The 22,434-nt window shown below is 42.4% G+C and overlaps 1 protein-coding gene across 2 annotated transcripts in view; it reads right to left on the bottom strand.

Moving 5' to 3' along the window:
* ZNF385A (zinc finger protein 385A) overlaps positions 1–22,434 on the bottom strand; it is a 206,747-nt gene that overhangs the window by 77,481 nt on the left and 106,832 nt on the right. The window contains exon 1 of one of the 2 annotated variants that reach the window (XM_056562787.1): positions 9,403–9,559. The exons of the other annotated variant lie outside the window; for it this stretch is intronic. The gene's annotated coding sequence lies outside the window, so the exon portion shown is untranslated. Of the gene's footprint in view, positions 1–9,402; positions 9,560–22,434 lie in introns of those variants that run through there. 2 annotated transcript variants of the gene reach the window in all.

Raw genomic sequence — 22,434 nt, 5'->3', positions numbered from 1 at the left:
GCATGCTGAGGGTTGTAGTTATGCAACAGCTGGAGGCACACTGGTTGCAAAACACTGAGAGTTTGTTACTTAACTCAGTGTTTCACAAGCAGTATGCCTACAGCTGTTGCAAAACTACAACTCACAGCATGTACAGTCTGTCAGTACATGCTCGGAGTTGTACTTTGCAACAGCTGGAGGCACAATGGTTGCGAAACACTGAGTTAGGTAACAGACAATGTTTCCCAACCAGTGTGCCTTCAGTTGTTGCAAAACTACAATTCCCAGCATGCCCAGACAGCCGAAGGGCATGTTGGGAGTTGTAGTTATGCAACAACTGGAAGAGAACAGTTTGGAGACCTATTAATAGTGGTGTCCAAACTGTAGCCCTCCAATTGTTGCAAAACCTCAACTTCAAGCATACCCAGACTGCCCAGACTGGAGGGCTACAGTTTGGACACCATTGTATAGTAGTCTCCGAACTGTAGCCCTGCAGATGTTGCAAAACGACAGCTCCCAGCATGCCGAGACTGTCCAGGCATGCTGGGAGTTGTTGTTCTGCAACATCTCAAGGGCCACATGTTACAGAATTACAAGCAGTGCCCCCCCCCCCCCGATCAGACATCTTGTCGCCTATCTTTTGGATAGGGGATAAAATGTTTTTGCCCAGAATGCCCCTTTAACCACACTCTCTACACCCCCCCCAACCAAAAGAAATAGGCCGTCAGCACAAAAAAAAACACAGCATTAATTAAATATACCATACACATTCAGTAAAGCACAGTACACTTAAAACACTGTATGGTGATAAAATATGGAGCTGCCCCATATCATACAACACAAATTCATCCACAAGTCCAGACAATCTCCTGTGTTCCTCTCACTCAGTGTCAGGAGACTCTCTTAGGCAGGACCTGACAGAACTGGGAAAGAACCCGAGAACTAGTTCCCATGTCTGTTTTATGATTGCTACAACATTCTTCCCTTCGGGCCTCTAAACCATGGCTTTCACATCCATATTACATACAAATCAGTTTTTGTTTCTTATGTGCGGGTAAAGCAAATCCTTTAAGGTCTCAGTATTGTTTTATTTTTGTGACATTAACACATTTGCAGAAAATTGGAACTAGGAAAAGGACAGTGGTGTCTGGTGCGGAGCACATCTTCTTTGGTTGCCACCCGCCATGTAAGTTCTCAATTGATCAAGCACACTTTTATGTCAGTGTAGCACATTTATGACTACACAATTCAGGATCACAGCGCTGGCACCTCACGCCAACCTCTTCCCGCTGTTCAATTGTTTTATCCCATAATAAAGCAGGGCTTCCACATTCACTTGAGTTTTTCCATTCCTCATAAAAAGAAAGAAATAAACATCAAGGCTGCACTATAGTATTACATTTACTGTAAAATCGATGGCGCTATAATCTCTTTGCCCAGCTCAACATCCTTCAAGGATTCAACATTGCACCTCCATTTTTCACCTTTCTTAAATTAAGAAATGGGTTATTCTTTTCTGCTCATGTGACACTGAAAGGTTTTCCTAGCAATGAATGAGTAATGAAGCATACTGCTGTATCATAATATATTTATAACCTTCTTTTAACCACTTATAGGCCTTTCCTGCCAAAACGCCTCTTCTATTGCTTGTGGGAGTCAGCCAAGATAGCTGCAGACGTATATGACAGCCTTTAGATGGCAGCAGTATACTGATATATGTTATAGACAGATACAAGAGACTAAAGGAATAACATGACATAACATAAAACCAGACTACAATGAGCTACTAGTTAAATGCCCGATGTCCATATGTAATAAAAAGGTCACTCAGGATGGTATTAGAACGCAGTTTCATTAGAACTGGGTTGCAAAATCACACAGTACCTGAGGACATGTGTGGTGCTGTTTTTGGAAGAAAGTAGCAATGTTTTTCTATTCCTAGATAACCCATTTTTAGGGTAGGGTCACACACAGTGCATCCGCAGCGGATTTCCTGCTGGCAGTGACGAGCGGACACACAGAGCTACCCAGGGAGATTGCTCTGCTGTGATTTCCGATGGCGCATCCGCAGCGTAAAATACGCTGCAGATGCCCTGTGTGTGACCCTACCCGTAACAGTGTATTCACACACACCAGATCTGCTACGGATTTAAGGTTGTGTGTGAATGCAGGTGAACATATGATACAGCCGAAAACTTTACTGGCTTGGTAAAGCAGTGTTCTGTAGAAGATAAATGGCATTGCTGCCTCTTCTCCACTTTCACCCACATCCCCCCCCCCCCCAGTGAAAATCTGCACTGCTCAGTATCTGACAGAAAGCTCATGCTTGCGTACATGGATACATAGGGGGAGTTTTATCATCCTGATCTATTTTCCGCCACGGTTTAGACATTACAGGGGCACTCCGCTTCTCAGCGTTTGGAACAAAATGTTCCGAATGCTCAGAGCAGGCCCCGGGAGCTTGTGACGTCATAGCCCTGCCCCTTCATGACATCACGCCCTGCCCCCTGAATGCTGTCAGTCTATGGATGGCTGTCACGCCCCCTCCCATACATTTGAATCGAGGGAGCAGGGTTTTACATAATGAGGGGGCAGGGCTATGACGTCACAAGCTCCATTTTGTTCCAAACGTTGAGCAGCGGAGTACCCATTTAAGTCACAGAGTTTTAGTCTAGCATGCGACAAATTTATCAAAAGTGGCACGCTCTTTCATACATTTGGCGCATAATCTTCCCGCCAGCTACTTAGATTTTAATACAGCCTGGGTCAACTTGGTCTGAGATTTTGAATTAGTTTGCGTTGATGCGACTTTTCAGGAAAAGTCACAGTTGATGAATTAAGGACCACTGCATTTTCTGCTCTATTATAGACCAATAGGGAAGAGAAAAGCTGTAAACCAAAAGTCGAATACAAGTGTCTGCACTGTATTTTAACCTTGGATTGTTGTCATACTTGCATACCGATCTGAAGAAGGGGTTGCTGACCCCTGAAAGGCTTTATCTTGCATGCCCACTTTTTTCACCAATAGACCTGTCCAAATTTGGTTTACATATACCTCTGGTCTGGCTGTTCTGTTCTACAACAGAAACTGGTAGCACCACAGTAAAGGGTTTTTTCGCTACATTTCAACAACTAAACTAGACTTTCTGAGAGATAAATTTAGACCATCTCAAACAGTCTAAACTGTTTGATAAATCTCCCTCATAGTTAAAAAGCTTGAAAAAAAGACAAAAGTTCATCAAGTTTAACCAGAGGAATAACTTGTAGCTTCCGGGCCCCAATGTAAAATCTGCAACAGGGCCCCATGTACCATTTAAAATACTGGTCTTATGGGACAGAGGTGCCTTGGGCCCCGATGTGACTGCTACCTCTGCACCCTCTATAGTTAGGTCCCTGCTTTCAACCTATACAGTAGGTAAGTGGTGATGTGGTTAATGGAAGCACCTGACAACTAGTGTTGAGCGGCATAGGCCATATTCGAATTCGCAAATATTCGCGAATATATGGATGAATATTCGTCATATTCGCGAATATTCGCATATTCGTAATGTTCTCGTTTCATTTTCGCATATGTGAATTTTCGCATGTGCGAAAATTAACATATGCGAAAATTTGCATATACAAAAATTAACATGAGCTAAAATTCGCATATGCGAAACTTATCATATGTAAATTTTCGCATATGCGAAAATTCGCACACCAGTCTCACATAGTAGTATTACAGCCTTCTTACACCACATAAGCTGGAAGCAGAGAGGGATGATCACTGTGATGTGTACTGTGAAAAAAAAAAAAAAAAAAAATACGAATATTCGTCATTACGAATATATAGCGCTATATTCGCGAATATTCCAAAGGATAGGGGATCAGATGCCTGATCGCGGGGGTCCTGCCGCTGCGAACCCCAGTGATCTTGCATGCAGCACCCCAGTTAAAACCAGTCCCCGTAGCATGTTCGCTCTGGGTCTGATTACCGTCGACCACGGGGCAGGTGGCGTGTGACAGCTGTCACGCCCCCTCCCATAGGTTTGCATTTAGGGGCGGAGTATGACGTCACATAGGGGCGGAGGCATGACGTCTCACGCCGCCTGCCCCGTGGTCGACGGTAATCAGAATCGGAGCGAACATGCTCCGGGGACTGATTTTAACTGGGGTGCTGCGTGCAAGATCACGGGGTCCCCAGCGCTATAGGGGATAAGATGTCTAAGCGCTGGAGTACCCCTTTAAGGACCAGGCCAATTTTAATTTAGCATTTTTGTTTTTTCCTCCTCTTCTGAAAATCGTAACTCTTTTATATTTTCATCCACAGATTAGTATGAGGGTTTGTTTTTTGCATGACCAGTTGTCCTGCATAATGACATCACTCATTTTACCATAAAACAAAAAAAGGCTATTTGTGGTGGGAAATTAAAAAGAAAACCACAATTTAGCAAATTCTGGAAGGTTTCGTTTTCACGCCGTACAATTTATGGTAAAAATGACATGTGTTCTTTATTCTGCGGGTCAATATGATTAAAATGATAAAAATCGCAAACTTTTTAACCAAATTAGTATGTTTAAAATTCTTCTATTTTGATGACCTATAACTTTTTCATTTTTCCATATAAGCGGCAGTATGAGGGCTAATTTTATTGCGCCATCATCTGTACTTTTTTTTGCTACCACATTTGTGTATATAAAACTTTTATGAATTTTTTTATTATTTTTTTTTTATAAAATATGACTAAAAAGCAGCAATTTAGCGTTTTTTTTTTTACGTTCACGCCGTTCACCATACGGGATCAATAACATTATATTTTAATAGTTCAGACATTTACGCATGCGGCAATACCAAATATGTGTATTAATTATTTTTATTTACACTTTATGGGGGTAAAATAGGAAAAATTAACATTTTACATTTTTATTGGGGGAGGGGATTTTTCACATTTTTATAAACTTTTTTTACTTTCATTTTTAAACTTTAATAGTCCCTATAGGGGACTATCTATAGCAATCCTTTGATTGCTAATACTGTTCAGTGCTATGCATACGGCATAGCATTGATCAGTGTTATCGGTGATCTTCTGCTCTGGTCTGCTCGATCTCAGACCAGAGCAGAAGACCCCAGGAGACCACCGGAGCCAGGTGAAGGGACCTCCGGTCGCCATGCTGCGCAGCTGGTGATCCGATCATCCATTTAAAGTACCGCACTGCCGCAGATGCCATGATCTGTATTGATCATGGCATCTGAGGGGTTAATGGCGGACATCTGCGCGATCGTGGATGTACACCATTACCAGAGGGTCCCTGGCTGCGGACCGGTGCTCGCGGTCATGACTGAGCATAAATGTACGCCATGGTGCGTTAAGTACCACGGCACCATGACGTACATTTACGTCCATTGTCGTTAAGGGGCTAAAGGAGTACTCCGGTGGAAAACTTTTTGGTTCCAGAAAGTTAAACAGATTTGTAAATTACTTCTCTTAAAAAATCTTTATCATTCCAGTACTTATTAACTGTTGAATACTACATAGGAAATTCTTTTTTTTTTTTGCAACACAGTGGTCTTTGCTGACATCTCTGTCCATTTTAGGAACTGTCCAGAGCAGCATATGTTTGCTATGGGAATTTTCTCCTACTCTAGACAGTTTTTAAAATGGACAGAGATGTTAGCAGAGAGCACTGTGCTCGTGATTCAGCAGAGAGCTCTGTGTTCCAAAAAGAAAATATTTTCCTCTGTAGTATTCAGCAGCTAATAAGTACTGGAAGCATAACATTTTTTTATAGAAGTAATTTACAAATCTGTTTAATTTTCTGGCACCGGTTGATTAATAAATAAAAGTTTTCCACCAGAGTACCCCTTTAAATGTCACATATAACAGGTCCCTCTCTGATCACACACATGCAATATCTCTACCCTTTTAGGAGATATTACTTATGTAGCATTTGTTATAGTATTTTATTTAATGGTCTAAATCGTTTTCAAAATAATAGTGAAACAATGGCCCCTAGTGGCTACATATTTGTGAATTCACTGTACATACTATATACATATATGATATTATCAAGCAGGATTTACTAATGTAGTATTGCCTAAAGATCAGATGGGAACAATGTCCCCTAGTGGCTACATACAGTAATTGTGAAATGTACTGTAACTACTGTATACATATAGGATATTATTAAAGGAGTAGTCCAGTGGTGAACAACTTATCCCCCATCTTAAGGATAGGGGATAAGTTGCAGATCGCAGGGGGTTCGACCACTGGGGCCCCCCGCGATCTCCTGTACAGGGCCCAAACAGCCCGCGGGAGGGGGGCGCGTCAACCACCGCACGAAGCTGCGGCTGACACGTCCCCTCAATACAACTCTATGGCAGAGCCGGTGCACTGCCTTCGGCAATCTCCGGCTCTGCCATAGAGATGTATTGAGGGGCCGTGCCGGCCGCCGCTACGTGCGGTGGTCGACACCCGCTATCTGGCCGGAGAGCCTGGCCCCCGTACAGAGAGATTGCAGGCGGCCCCATCGGTCAAACCCCTGCGATCTCAAACTTATCCCCTATTCTTAGGATGGGGGACAAGTTTTTCACTACTGGACTACCCCTTTAAGCAGGATTTACTAATGTAGTATTGTGTAAAGATTACAGGGGGGAAATGCCCCCTAGTGGCTACATAATTTTGAAATGCACTGTAGATACTGGATACATAAATAATATAATTAAATGGGTACTCTGGTGGAAAACCTGTATATTTTTTTTTTTCAATCAACTGGTGCCAGAAAGTTAAACAGATTTGTAAATTACTTATATTAAAAAACCTTAATCCTTCCAGTACTTGTTAACTGCTGAATACTACAGAGGAAATTATTTTCTTTTTGGAACACAGAGCTCTCTGCTGACATCATGACAACAGTGCTCTCTGCTGACATCTCTGTCCATTTTACGAACCGTCCAGAGTAGGAGAAAATCCCCATAACAAACATTTGCTGCTCTGGACAGTTCCTAAAATGGACAAAGATGTCAGCAGAGAGCACTGTGCTCGTGATGTCAGCAGAGAGCACCGTGTTCCAAAAAGAAAATAATTTCCTCTTTAGTATTCAGCAGCTAATAAGTACAGGAAGGATTAGGATTTTTTTTTTAAAGAAGTTATTTGCAAATCTGTTTAACTTTCTGGTACCAGTTGATTTAAAAAAAAAAAAAAAAAAAAAAGCTTTCCACCAGAGTACCCCTTTAAGAAGGATTTACTAATGTAGTATTGTGTAAAGATCGCAGGGGAACAATTCACTCCAATGGTATCCTCATTGTTATACACAAATATCAATTGTTGATTTTATATGAGATGCAATACAAATGATGTACACCATATAGATAACATGGTATCAACATAATATTGAAGATATTGTTGTAAATTTACCAAGTGATAAGCGTCTAAGCAAAAATCACATATCAGAAACAGGAAATATCCAAATATTTACAACCTGAATAGAATACTGGGAGTTGTAGTTTTGCAACATCTGGAGGTCCGCAGGTTGAAGACCACTGCTATATAGAAACAAATGACTATGCAGATTACATTAGATGAATAGAGTTACCAGAATTGCAATATATACAGTGACCCTCCGACCTACGATGGCCCCGACATATGATAATTTCAACATGCGATGGCCTCTCAGAGGCCATCGCATGTTGAAGGCAGCATAAATATACGATGCTTTTGTATGTCAGGGTCATCGCATAAACGGCTATCCGGCAGCGCTGACTGCTTCAGCTGCCGCCGGATAGCCGTTTACGGTGCCCTGTGAGCTGCGGTGATGTCGCTTACCTGTCCTCGGGGCTCTGGAGCGTCCTCTTCGGGATCCCCTCCATCTCCGACGCTCTCCATCGTCATCATCATGTCGTCGCGCACGCGTCCCATCATCCAATAGGAGCGGCGTGTGTAGTGATGTGATGACGGCGACGTGAGAGCGATGTACCCGGGCAGCAGAGATGTTCCGGAGCAGCGGGGACACCTCAGGGACGCGGTGGCAGCGATGAACCAGAGGCAGCGGTGACCAGCGGTGGACCAGGGCAGTGGTGACCAGCGGTGACGGGTCTGGAGCAGCGGGGACAGGTGAGTACAACTTCCTATACTTTACATTGCACGGATCCCTCAACGTACAATGGTTTCAACAAACAATAGTCAGTTTGGAACGGATTACCATCGTATGTTGAGGGACTATATATACAGCGATGGACCAGCGGCAGCGGTGACCAGCGGTGGACCAGGGCAGCGGTGATCAGCGGTGACAGGTTCGGAGCGGCGGGGACAGGTGAGTACAACTTCCTATACTTTACATTGCATGGATCACTCAACATGTGATGGTTTTAACAAACGATGGTTCATTTGGAACGGATGACCATCATATGTTGAGGGACCATATAGATATATATATATATATACACACATATATATATATATATATATATATATATATATATAAATAAAAGATTACAATTAGAATTCTGAGTAAGATATGATGAAAGGGAAAGTGGAGGCAGAGACATAAAGAGGCAGCAGAAGGTATAAGGAGAGAGAGGCGCAGTGAACAGATGGAGGGAAGGGATAGGGTAGACAGAGGAGCAGCATGTTGAGCACAGTGATAGTTTAGGGTACCGTACAATGTATCCTTCATGAAGTATTCCTGCATCCTACAGCCTACAAAAAGCAGCCACTTCTGTCACAAGCAAAGTGCATCCCAAAAGCACATTCCACCCCTTCACTGCCAGGGAACTGTGCACCCTGTGTGCCCTTTCTACCCCCATAGCTAATCATGTTTAGACCACGACCCAATTAACAACTTCCTTTCTAATATGTCATCCTGACATTGAGCTGACGGAACAGGTCTTAACCCCTTCTCCTCCAAAGTGCACCAACTCAAACTCTGAAAAAATATCACTGCAACATTGTATACTTTCTTAGGTGTGCACTGAAGCTTTAAGACAATTTACAAGCAATAACTCCTTCACTGCTGGGGTTTCCATAAGCATTTCATCCTGTAAAAGCTGTCATGCACCTATGTGGTTTGTCAAAAAGGCAACATGTCTTCGAAGTACAACCTCTCTCTCTCAGATCTATCTGTTCGGTCCACAGGGAGGAAACACAAGCAATCTGTTCTTATCATCTCTTGGAATCAACTTGGAAAGTAATAGCAGGCACTTGGCATTGCTAATGGACTTCAGCAAGACACCACAACACAATAAACCTCAAAAAGACATTCAGAATAATCATACTCCCCCTTCCCCTGCCAACTACAACTCACATCGCTCCTTTAAGACAAACCTCAACTCTAGTTTCCTCAATGTAGCAGTTGAGTTTAGAAAGCCCCTCTGAATGCCCAAAACGCAGGACCCAGACTTACTGTAATACATACTGTACATGATCACAAATAGTCTCATGCACCTACCGCAGTAGTAACCAGAGCCGTGCAGAAGGGTTAACCATAGTCACTATATAGATAGAGCGAATACATTTCCAGGCGACCAAGTCACACATACTAGTGTCACCGCAGACTGCTGCTTCCCACATGACATGAGGGAATGCTGCTAGAGGTATCCAGCAGGTGACAGGGCATGATAGGGTTACATTCAGGGAGGTCCCCCTCTAGAAGAAGACTTTAGGGAGGGGAGAGCTCGGATCTACAGCCAATACGGTCTTGGGGAGTGGTTGAGAACTTAGCTTCTTATGTTAACTCAGGCATGAGCACAGCTCTGTGTACAGGGTATTCCACACATTCATTTACTATGAAAACTTCATTTACATAGAGTGACTATAGGTATGATGAGTGTGGAACTATAATCAGCCTATAGGCATAAAATATTCATAACAATGTAATATAAAACATAAAATAAGTAAAGAACAAAGCGTAACAAAGATGCTGAATGTGTAACAGAGTCTCCAGCTAAAATGCTTCATTTACAGTCCTGGTCTCCTCATTTAGGGCAAAGAGACATTATTGCCTCCTGAGCCCAGGGACAACTGCCCCCTCTGCACCCACTAAAGTGCAAGCAGAGGACTGGACAGACCATTCAAGTTCAACGTTTCACTCTAGGGCAGTGTTTCCCAAGTACGATCCTCAAGCACCCCCAACAGGATTTCCTAAAACAAGATCCACAAGGCATAATTTCCGTGCCGGATTCCACGTTTGAGTTCAACACAGAGATTCCACTCCAGCAGAGTCCCACTGGATTCAACGGGATTCTGCTGCTCTGTGCATTCCTCCGCACGGAATGCATAGCTGTCTATGAGACAGCCCATACCTGTGCAGTCCTAACGCTGGCATACTGTGTCGGCGCCCCTCAGTGTCCGGAATGTCTGCATAGAGATTCTCCGTGCAGACATTCCATCGTGCGAACATGGCCTTAGTCTTTCACAGGTGATATAATTGTGGAGATGTTTGATGCACTGACTATAATTATATCACCTGTGAAAGACTAAGGAAATCCTGTCTTCCGGAGCTCCGCTCGCAGCGTCCGGAAGTTTATTACTCCGAACGCTGTGTGCTGGCTTCCGTGTTCGAGGCCGCCCCCTCGTGACATCACGCCCCCCGCCCTGACGTCACGAGGGGGCGGGCGTGACTTCACGAGGGGGCGGCCTCGAACACGGAAGCCAGCACACAGCGTTCGGAGTAATAAACTTCTGGACGCTGCGAGCGGAGCTCCGGAAGGCAGGGAAGTGGAGAACCCCTTTAAGGATGGCGCTTGGGAAACACTGCTCTAGGGTCTACAAAAAACAGAACTGTATAGACATACAATGCACTTAGACAGTTTTCATTCAAATTTATTAAAGGGTTATTCCGCTCCCCAGCGTCTGGAACATTGAGTTTTGAAGACTGTGTGCAGGCTTCCGTGTTCATGCCCGCCCCCTCATGACATAACCACCTGTCCCCTCAATGAAAGTCTGCTGGAGCCAGAGCCGGGAGCTTGTGAAGTTATAGTCACACCCCCTCATGATGTCACGCCCCCTCAATGCAAGTCAATGGGAGGGGGCGTGGCAGCTGTCAAGCCCCCTCCCATAGATTTGCATTGGGGGGGCTATGATTTCATGAGGGGGCGGGGCTATGATGTAACGCGCTCCCGGCAGCGGCTCTAGCATTCGGAACAGTTTGTTCCAAATGCTGAACAGCAGAGTACCCCTTTAAAGGACTCTATGGTCTTATGAAATCAAGATTAAACTTTCTGGCCTCAATTTCTAAGCATCATGACTGGAAGAAACCAGGCAATGCTCATGACCTGCCCAATGACATCCCTACAGTGAAGCATGGTGGTAGCGGTATCATACTGTTGGTGGGTTATTAGTGGCTGGGACAGGGAAACTGTTCAGGATTGAAGGAAAGCTGAATGGAGCAAAGTACAGAGATATTTTTAATGAAAACCTAATCCAGAGTGCACTGTCCCTCAGACTTGGCTAAAGGTTGTTATAACACTTCTCAACAAGACAATAAGGGGAGAGCGTACAGCTGCCCATAGCAACTACTCACATTGCTTTTTCATTTTTTCAGATGACTTCAGAGACCTGTAAATGGCTTCCACCAACAGTCCCCATCCAACTTGATAAATCTCGATTGGATCTACAGATAGGAATGGCAGAAAATCTCCAAATCCATGTGTGCAAACCCAAGAAGACTGGAGGCTGTAATCGCTGCCAAAGGTGCTTTAACTAAGTACTGAGTAAAGGGTCTGAATACTCATGTCTATGCAATGTTTTAATCTATTTATTTCTTCATTTTTTTTAATTTGCAAAAAATTCTAACATTCTGTTTTTGCATTCTAATTATGGGGTATTGAGAGCAGAATGATGGGGAAAAATTGGATTTTGTTGATTTTAGTACAAGGCCGCAATGTAACAAATGTTTAAAAAAAAAAAAAAAAAAAGTGAAAGGGTCTGTAGATTTTTCCAATAGCTGTATAGGTTATTTTTGGGAACACAAGGTCACTCTCATTTCACTATCTATCTATCTATCTATCTATCTATCTATCTATCTATCTATCTATCTCATATCTATCTCATATCTATCTATCTATCTATCTATCTATCTCATATCTATCTATCTATCTATCTATCTCATATCTATCTATCTCCTATCTATCTATCTCATATCTATCTATCTCATATCTATCTATCTATCTATCTCATATCTATCTCATATCTATCTATCTATCTATCTATCTATCTATCTATCTCATATCTATCTCCTATCTATCTATCTCCTATCTATCTATCTCATATCTATCTCATATCTATCTATCTATCTATCTATCTATCTCTATCCATCTTATTCTTATATTTAACTACATGTGACAGTCACAGGGTCTTGCATACAGGGTAGAGTGTATTAGTCAGGCACCATACCTTTGTAAATTCTTATTTTATTTTTGTTAAAATTTTCTCTTGAATCCTACAGGTTTCTCATAGACAGCAATGGTGACATCTTCAGGATAAAGGGAGGTACTGTTGTTTGTCTGTTTGGGGAGGTTTATTAGATGTGATGATACAGAATGCTTATCCAGAGTAGCAATTTATGTGTGTTACTACCATTGAGAAGTGTTTTCCAAACAGTGTGCCTCCAGCCAAAGGCTGTCCTGGCATGCTGGGAGTTGTAGTTTTACAACAGCTGAGAACACACTGTTTGGAAACACTGCTCTTGTAAATGACTATCCATAAAATTCTGGATATTTGCAAACTTGTAGTGATTCTGTGTTTGCCGAATCACAAAATATTTGTTCTATAATGGATTTAACAGATTAAAAAAAAAAAAAAAAAAAAAAAAATATATATATATATATATATATATATATATATATATATATATATATTTCATCCTATTAAACAACAATATATTTCATGAAATTATGTTATCTTGTTTTTATAGAAAAAAAGAAAAATAAAACACTGGGGTCCCCATACCATCAAGAACATAATCCTGTCCAGCTGCAGCATCATCTTTGTTCTTGCTGAAGCACAGACTGGGACAAAGTCCAGTAAGTGAGGCTGGGACTAGCACTTCTCTGTGCTCGCTCTTTTCTTATCAGACTGCAGCATTAAAACCGAGAGGAGGGGGATACAAAAGAGCCTGCAGTGATAAGAGACCCAACACAGCACACTAGACTCAGGGAGGAAGAAAATGCATGGTGAGTGAAGGTGGGCTCAGTGCTTACCTTGGACACACGCCTTCCTGAGCAGTGGATGTCATATTGTGTGAGCAGCAAAACTGAGGGATTTGTGAGCTAAATACATAAACTATACACAGACATATCAAAAAATACATGTAAAGCATCTGTACAACCTATTGTGCAACATATATAAGCATATTTTTTTTGTGATATGACAAATATGTTTTAAAGAGGTATTCTGTTTTTTGTTTGTTTTTTTATTTGACTATGCTACAGGGGCTGTAAAGTTAGTGTTGTTCATAATATAGTGTCTGTACCTATGTTTCATGGTGGTCTACCAATTCTTTTCTGATTTTTGCCCCAAGGTTTATTTTTAACAGCATACAAAATTACTGTTGTCTCAAGTTTTCCCAGGTTGCAGTGTGGCCCGAGATATAACCTCACTATTCTGGTGATCAGAGGGAGCCTGTCTTTGCTTCAATGGGTGGAACGACTGCTGGGTGGGAGGGAGATCATTCTGTTTTTGCAACAGCTGGAGGCACCTTGGCAGGGGTTTAGTCATGGGAAAAAGGTGTGGGAACTCACCCAAGATTTCCACTCAAGGGCTGGTCCTACAGGACTCCTGCTAATGGGAATGGTGTGCCTGCTGTGGAAAAAGTACAAGAACCTAGTTCCCACGCATTCCTACAGGACCTGAGCCCTGCACCTTGGTCAGGAAACACTGGTCTGTTGCATTAAAGAGATCATAGGTGTGTTTTAAACACTTAGGGACCAAGGGTGTACAGGTACGCCCTGGCTCCCTGGTACTTAAGTACCAAGGACGTACCTGTGGGTATTCCGGAACCCGCCGCTCTCTGGGCGGGGTCCTGACCGGGACGTCTGGTGAAATCATTCAGCAGGCACCCCGTGCAAACCACTGGGGTGTCCTGAACCCCCCCCCATGTCAGCAATTCAGACCAGCGATCTGTGGCATTACCGGGTCATAAGGGTCTCCGGTGACCCGGACGGAAAATAGGGGGAATTGGGGCTGTCCAAGACACCCACGGTGCAGAAGCGACCGACCAATAGCAGATCAGGGGTGGGGAAGGTTAAAGTTTGGTTCCCCGCTCTGCCCACCCACTGTAGTCCAGGCATCGGAGGGTCACTTACCGGCAGTGGGCAGCAGAGGACGGCAATGGGGCTCCCTGGTGCGTCAATCCTACAAAAACCGGTGAGTTGCCTAGCAAAATCTGGAGGGCTACAGTTTGGAGACTACTGTACAGTGGTCTCTAAACTGTAGTCCTCCAGATGTTGCAAAACTAAAACTCCCAGCATGCCCAGACAGCTGTTTGCTGTTTGGTCATGCTGGGATTTGCAGTTTTGCAACAGCTGAAGGGCTACAGTTTGGAGATCACTGTGCTGTGGTCTCTAAACTGTAGTTGCGTACCTCCAGCTGTTGCATAACTACATCTCCCAGCATGCCCTTCGGCGATCAGTACATGCTGGGAGTTGTAGTTTTGCAACAGATAGCAGGTAACCTAACTGAATGTTTTCCAACCAGTGTGCCTCCAGCTGTTGCAAAAGTACAACTCCCAGCCAGCATGCACGGTCTGTCAGTACATGCTGGGAATTGTAGTTTTGAAACAGCTGGAGGTTTGCCCCCCACCCCCCCCCACCCCATGTGAATGTACATTCACACGGGCGGGTTTACAGTGAGCTACCTGCTTCAAGTTTGAGCTGCAGCAAATTTTCCGCTGCAGCGCAAACTCCTGGCGGGAAACTCACCCTAAACCCCGCCAGTGCGAATGTACCCTAAAAACACTACACTACACTAACACAAAATAAAGGGTAAAACACTACATATACACCCCCTTACACTGCCCCCCCCCCCCCTAATAAAAATGAAAAACGTATCGTATGGCAGTGTTTTCAAAATGGAGCCTCCAGCTGTTGCAAAACAACAACTCCCAGCATTTCCGGACAGCCACTTACTGTCCAGGCATGCTGGGACTTAAGCAACAGCTGGAGGCAACCTGTTTGGGAATCACTGGCGTAGAATACCCCTAAAATGCGCATGGTGCTCTCTCACTTCAGAGCCCTGTCGTATTTCAAGGAAATCAGTTTAGTGCCACATATGGGGTATTTCTGTACTCAGGAGCAATTGCACTACACATTTTTGGGGGCTTTTTCTCCTTTTAACCCTTATGAAAAGGAAACGTTGGGGTCTACAACAGCCTGTTAGTGTAAAAAAAAAAATTTTTACACTAACATGCTGGTGTTGCCCCATACTTTTTATTTTCACAAGAGGTAAAAGGAAAAAAGACCCCCAAAATTTGTAATGCAATTTCTCCTGAGTACGGAAATACTCCATATGTGGGCCTAAAATGCTCTGTGGGCGCACAACAAGGCTCAAGAGTGAGAGCGCACTATGTACATTTGAGGCCTAAGTTGGTGATTTGCACAGGGGTGGCTGATTTTATAGTGGTTCTGACATAAACCCCAAAAAAATAAATTGACCCCATTTTGGAAGCTGCACCCCTCATAGAACGTAAAAAGGGATATAGTGAGGCTTAACACTCCACAGGTGTTTGACGAATTTTCGTTAAAGTTGGATGGGAAAATGAAAAAAAAATTTTTTTTAACTAAAATGCTGGTGTTAATAGGAAAAAAGCCCCCCAAAATTTGTAACCCCATTTCTTCTGAGTAATAACAATTTGTCCTGAATTGAAGGCCATGTGTGTTTACAAAGCCCCCATAGTGCCAGAACAATGGGCACCCCCCCCCACATGTGACCCTATTTTGTAAACTACAACCCTCACGGAATGTAATAAGGGGTACAGTGATCATTTACGCCCCACAGGTGTCTGACAGATTTTTGGAACAGTGGTCCGTGAAAATGAAAAATGTAATTTTTCATTTGCACAGCCCACTGTTCCAAAGATCTGTCAAACGCCAGTGGGGTTTAAATGCTCACTGCACCCCTTATTAAATTCTGTGAGGGGTGTAGTTTCCAAAATGGAATCACATATGAGGAGGTCCACTGTTCTGGCACCACAGGGGACTTTGTAAATGCACATGGCCCCTGACTTCTATTCCAAACAAATTCTCTCTCCAAAAGCTCAATGGTGCTCCTTCTCTTCTGAGCATTGTAGTGCCTAGGAGAGCACTTGACGTCCACACACGGCGTATTTCCATACTCCAAATGGCTTTACTAATTTTGGGGGGCATTTTCTCCTATTACCCCTCGTGAAAATGTAAAATTTGGGGGGAAAACTGCATTTTAGTAAAAAAAAAAATAAAACATTTTTTCATTTACACATCCTACTTTAACAAAAAGTCGTCAAACACTTGTGGGGTGTTAAGGCTCACTGTACCCTTTATTACGTTTGTTGAGGGGTGTAGTTTCCAATAGTATGCCATGTGTTTTTTTTTTGTGTTCTTTTTTTTTGCTGTTCTGGCACCATAGGAGCTTCCTAAATGCGTCATGCCCCCCAAAAACCATTTCAGCAAAATTTGCTTTCCAAAAGCCAAATGTGACTCCTTCTCTTCTGGGCATTTTAGTTCTCCCGCAGAGCATTTTACGTACTAACATGGGGTATTTCCATACTCAGAAGAGATGGGGTTACAAATTTTGGGGGGCATTCTCTCCCATTACCCTTTGTAACAATGGTAAATTTGGGGGGGAAAAACGGCACTTTAGTGAAATTTTTTTTTTTCATTTACACATCCGACTTTAACGAAAAGTTGTCAAACACCTGTGGGGTGTTAAGGCTCACTGGACCCCTTGTTACACGCCTTGAGGGGTGTAGTTTCCAAAATGTTGCTGTTCTGGCACAATAGGGACTTCCTAAATGCGACATGCTAAAGTCAGCAAAATCTCATTGTTGCTCCTTCCCTTCTGAGCCCTCTACTGCGCCCGCCAAACACTTCACATTCACATGTGAGGTATTTCCTTACTCAAGAGAAATTGGGTTACAAATTTTGGGGGGCTTTTTCTCTTATTACACCTTGTAAAAATAAAAAAAACTGGGTCTACAATAACATGCGAGTGTAAAAAATAATAACATGCGAGTGTAAAAAATGAAGATTTTGAATTTTCTCCTTCACTTTGCTGCTAAAGGGTTAACAAACTTTCTTAATGTCATTTTGAATACTTTGAGGGGTGCAGTTTGGGGTCATTTATGGGGTATTTCTAATATTAAGGCCCCTCAAATCCACTTCAAAACTGAACTGGTCCCTGAAAAATTCCAATTTTGAAAATTTTGTGAAAAATTTGAAAATTGCTGCTATACTTTGAAGCCCTCTGATGTCTTCCAAAAGTAAAAACATGTCAACTTTATGATGCAAACATAAAGTAGACATATATTGTATATGTGAATCACTATAAAATGTATTTGGAATATTCATTTTCCTTATAAGCAGAGAGTTTCAAAGTTAGAAAAATGCTAAATTTTCTAATTTTTCATTACATTTTTGGATTTTTCACCAAGAAATGATGCAAGTATCAATGAAAATGTACCACTATGTTAAAGAAGAATATGTCATATAAAAAAATAAGCTCAGAATCAAATTCATAAGTAAAAGTATGCCAGAGTTATTAATGCTTAAAGTGACAGTGGTCAGATGTGTAAAAAATGCTCTGGTCCTTAAGGTGAAAATGGGCTTGGTAATGGGTGGTTAAGGTGAGGGAGGGAGAAAAGTGACAAGGAATAATAGAATGTGTAGTTTAAGGGAACAAATTCCAACCGGAAATAGCCAGTTCACAAAAAGCTAGCCAGAGTGTTATGGTAATCTCACAACATAGCCATTTAACCCCAAGACAAGCGCAGATCCTTCCTAAGCATGTCCATTACTGCCTGGCAGGTACGTACTAAAATCACCTTATGGTGGATAACCCCTTTAAGGGTATGGATTCAGGATTCTCTTTGTTATAAAGCTTTATGGCTAAGCTGGATGGTAATAGATGATCACAACACCAGCACACTTATCTTAAAGGGGTATTCTGGGCAATAACATTTTATAGCGGATAAGATGTCTGATCCTGGGGGGTCCGCTCCTGAGGTTTTCGAAACTAGAGACGCAGTCCCCGCATAGAATGCGGGTGCTGCAGGGAGATCGTGGGGGGGTCCCAGCAGCGCCCCCCCCCCCCCCCTGCGATCAGACATTTTATCCCCTATCCTTTTGATAGGGGATAAAATGCTTATGCCCTGAATACCCCTTTAAGTTTGGATATCATACAGACATGTCTCAGACTATACATCTCCTTACTTATATGAGCTAAATAAAGGTTGCCAGGCTTCAATAAGCAGAGAAGAGATCCCAAGATAAATCCTTTCTCTTCTAATAATCATGTGAAGAATGGTTGTAAGGATCACATAGTAACCTATAGGAAGAAAAATCCATATAAGATAAAAATAATATAGCGGCTGCTTGCAGACCTTAACCTCTAGTCCCTGGTGAAATGTTTGGCTTGAGACATTTTACTGTTCATAATAAAGTTTAAAACAGACAAGATCAATTGTATCATTGAGAAGCCTTCTAAAAGTCGTATTGAAATAATGAAGTAAAGTATGTGTATCATTCGCCGGTGGGAGTATATTGATTGTATGTCTGCTAGATGTAGAACATCATGCTGCTGGATTGAGAATGCCACTGGATGAGGTTTGCTTCTACAGTCTTGTGAATGCCAAAAGCCAAATTATTTATTTTAGGGCTCATTCACACTATTCAACAATTAATCATTGGTCCTGGCACATGGTAAGTAGACATGGGAGTTTTGGGGGACAATGGTAGGTAAGTATAGCTTTTTATTATTATTGTTTTTACCCCAGCACAATATATATCTAAAGAAAAAAATATACATTTAATCCCCGGAATACCCCTTTTACAAGTGTAAAAATACCCTACAAGTTTTCAAGATGTAAGCAATATCCACTCACAGCCAAAATACTGAAAATGCTGTGAAATTGAAGCACAATATATATATATATATATATATATATATATATATATATATATATATATATATAAAGTTGCAGATATCTCCATTTTTAGATAGATACAAAGACATGTAAGTTCGTAGATAGATAGATAGCAGACCTAGACTTGGCCTACAATCAAATCAATGTACAGAGGGGATACTAAATGTTCCAATCGTATGATAAAGATATACTGTGGGGCAAAAAAGTATTTAGTCAGGCACCAATTGTGCAAGTTCTCCCACTTAAAAAGATGATGAGAGATGAGAGGCCTGTAATTTTCATCACAGGTATACCTCAACTATGAGAGACATAATGAGAAAAAAAATCCATAAAATCACTGATTTTTAAAGAATTTATTTGCAAATTATGGTGGAAAATAAGTATTTGGTCAAAAACAAAAGTTCATCTCAATACTTTGTTATATACCCTTTGTTGGCAATGACAGAGGTCAAACGTTTTCTGTAAGTCTTCACAAGGTTTTCACACACTGTTGCTGGTATTTTGGCCCATTCCTCAATGCAGATCTCCTCTAGAACAGTGATGTTTTGGGGCTGTCCCTGGGCAACATGGACTTTCAACTCCCTCCAAAGGTTTTCTATGGGGTTAAGGTCTGGAGATTGGCAAGGCCCATCCAGGACCTTGAAATGCTTCTAACGAAGCCACTCCTTCGTTGCCGATGTATTTGAGATCATTGTCATGCTGAAAGAACCAGCCACGTTTCATCTTTAATGCCCTTGCTGATGGAAGGAAATTTCACTAAAAATCTCACGATACATGGCCCCATTCATCCTTTCCTTTACACGGATCAGTTGTCCAGGTCCCTTGGCAGAAAAACAGCCCCGAACCATGATGTTTCCACCCCTATGCTTCATGCTTCACAGTAGTTATGGTGTTCTTTGGATGCAACTCAGCGTTTGTCACGCTCCGCGCTCCGGCCACAAGCGCATTGTTCCCTTGTCCCCAGCTGCCGGCGGGGATGGGTCTTCGCATCAAGGGATGTGCCCGCATGCGAATCCCAGCCTGTCACTCACCTCTCTCCCCTGCTGCCTCCGCTGTGTCTCAGCTCCGGCACGCGCGTCCCCGTCCCTTAGTGCGCGCGTGCGCCGGAGCTTAAAAATTTTAAGGGCCAGTACGCCCATAATTATTGTGTACACCTGACACCATTCTATAAGTCCATGAACCTCCCACATTTCTCTGCCGGATCTTCAGTGCCCCTAGCCTGAGATTAAGCAACTTTTATAGCCTGTTAGCCTTACCCATGCATCCAGACCTTCCACTACGTTATTAGACCCCGCTTCTTTGCCACCTGCCTTGACCTTCTGCAACATTTAACTACAATAATACTTATCTTTCGGCACCTCGCCTTGCCCAGCTACCTGTGTGATCGAACTGTGTTGGGGGTAGCGACCTGGGTGTTGCCTGCCGCAGTAAGCCCATCCTGCCTTGCGACGGGCTCTGGTGAAGACCAGCAGCACCTTAGACTCCACTCCCCAATATGGTCTGAGTCATCAGCCACACAGGTTAGAGGATCCACATCAAGCTCCGTTACAGCATTTTTTCTCCTCCAAACACAACGAGTTGAGTTTTTACCAAAAAGTTCTAATTTGGTTTCAGCTGACAATATGACATTCTCCCAATACTCTTCTGGATCATCCAAATACTCTCTAGCAAACTTTAGACAGGCCCGGACATGCACTGGCTTAAGCAGGGGGACACATCTGGCACTGCATGATTTGAGTCCCTGGCGGTGTAGTGTGTTACGGATGGTAGCTTTTGTTACTATGGTCCCAGCTCTCTGCAGGTCACTCATTATGTTCCACTCCTGAGGAAGCCGCTGTAGCTGGTGGCGGAACGTGTAGAGTGAGCTGCCTCCCTGACTCTTGGTGAAGCTGTTCCCATACTTTGTTATTTTAGATTGCCATAGCCGGGGCTCATTATACACCTAGCTGCTGCATAGATTTTGCACTTTTCCCCTACACTGTTTGCAGAATGTGAAATTGTTGCACTTTTTGCACAGTAGTTAGATACAGACACAGTGCAATACTTCATACTATTTTTGCTTTGTTTCATTGTGGTCACTTATCTTTTTGGGTATTATCAAAATTTGGGCATTATCATTTCTGTTAGACATTTTTTTTTTACACATGGCATTTTAGGGTGACTATTGGTATTTGATATTCATGCAGCTGTGCACCTTAGGTTTTGGCATTGTGTGTATATATATATATATATATATATATATATATATATATATATATATGACATCTTTGCATGCTATTTAGCACGAGTTAGGCGGTTGAGCTGGGACTACACTCCCATGCTCTGGATATGTATATGTTTTTAAATGTTTTTAATTGTGTGTGTATTCCCCTTCTTTGATATATGTTAATAAAAGTACAATTATTATATTATTTGCATGTGTTGGTGTGCATTATCCCGTAGTTGCCAGCTATTTCCTTTTTGTTATATTTTCATCTGACCATATGACATTCTCCCAATACTCTTCTGGATCATCCAAATGCCCTCTAGCAAACTTCAGACGAGCCCGGACATGTACTGGCTTAAGCAGGGGGGCACATCTGGCACTGCATGATTTGAGTCCCTGGCAGCATAGCGTATTACTGATGGTAGCCTTTGTTACTTTGGTCCCAGCTCTCTGTGGGTCATTCACTAGGTCCCTCCGTATGGTTCTGGTATTTTTGTTCACCATTCTTGTAATTTTGACACCACAGGGTGAGATCTTGCGTGGGGAGCCCCAGATCAAGGGAGATTATCATTAGTCTTGTATGTCTTCCATTTTCTAATAATTGCTCCCACAGTTGATTTCTTCACACCAAGCTGCTTCCCTATTGCAGATTCAGTCTTCCCAGCCTGGTGCAGGTCTGCAATTTCGTTTCTGGTGTCCTTTGACAGCTCTTTGGTCTTGGCCATAGTGGAATTTGGAGTGTGACTGTTTGAGGTTGTGGACAGGTGTATTTTATATTGATAACAAGTTCAAACAGGTGCCATTAATACAGGTAACGAGTGGAGGACAGAGAAGACTCTTAAATCTTGCTTGTTTGTAGGTGACCAAACACTTATTTTCCACTATAATTTACAAATTATTTAAAAATCAGACAAAAATGTGATTTTATGGATTTTTTTCCTCATTATGTCTCTCATAGTTGAGGTATACTTATGATGAAAATTACAGGCCTCTCTTATCTTTTTAAGATGGAGAACTTGCACAATTGATGGCTAACTAAATACTTTTCCCCCCCACTGTGTATATATATATATATATATATATATATATATATATATATATATAACCAGTAAACCATAATAAGACCACAATACATTTACACGTTAGCCACTTCATTCTGG

The sequence above is a fragment of the Hyla sarda genome, chromosome 2, assembly GCF_029499605.1.
Source record: "Hyla sarda isolate aHylSar1 chromosome 2, aHylSar1.hap1, whole genome shotgun sequence".
Lineage (NCBI taxonomy): Eukaryota > Metazoa > Chordata > Amphibia > Anura > Hylidae > Hyla > Hyla sarda.
This window is presented reverse-complemented; position numbering and strand designations above follow the sequence as displayed.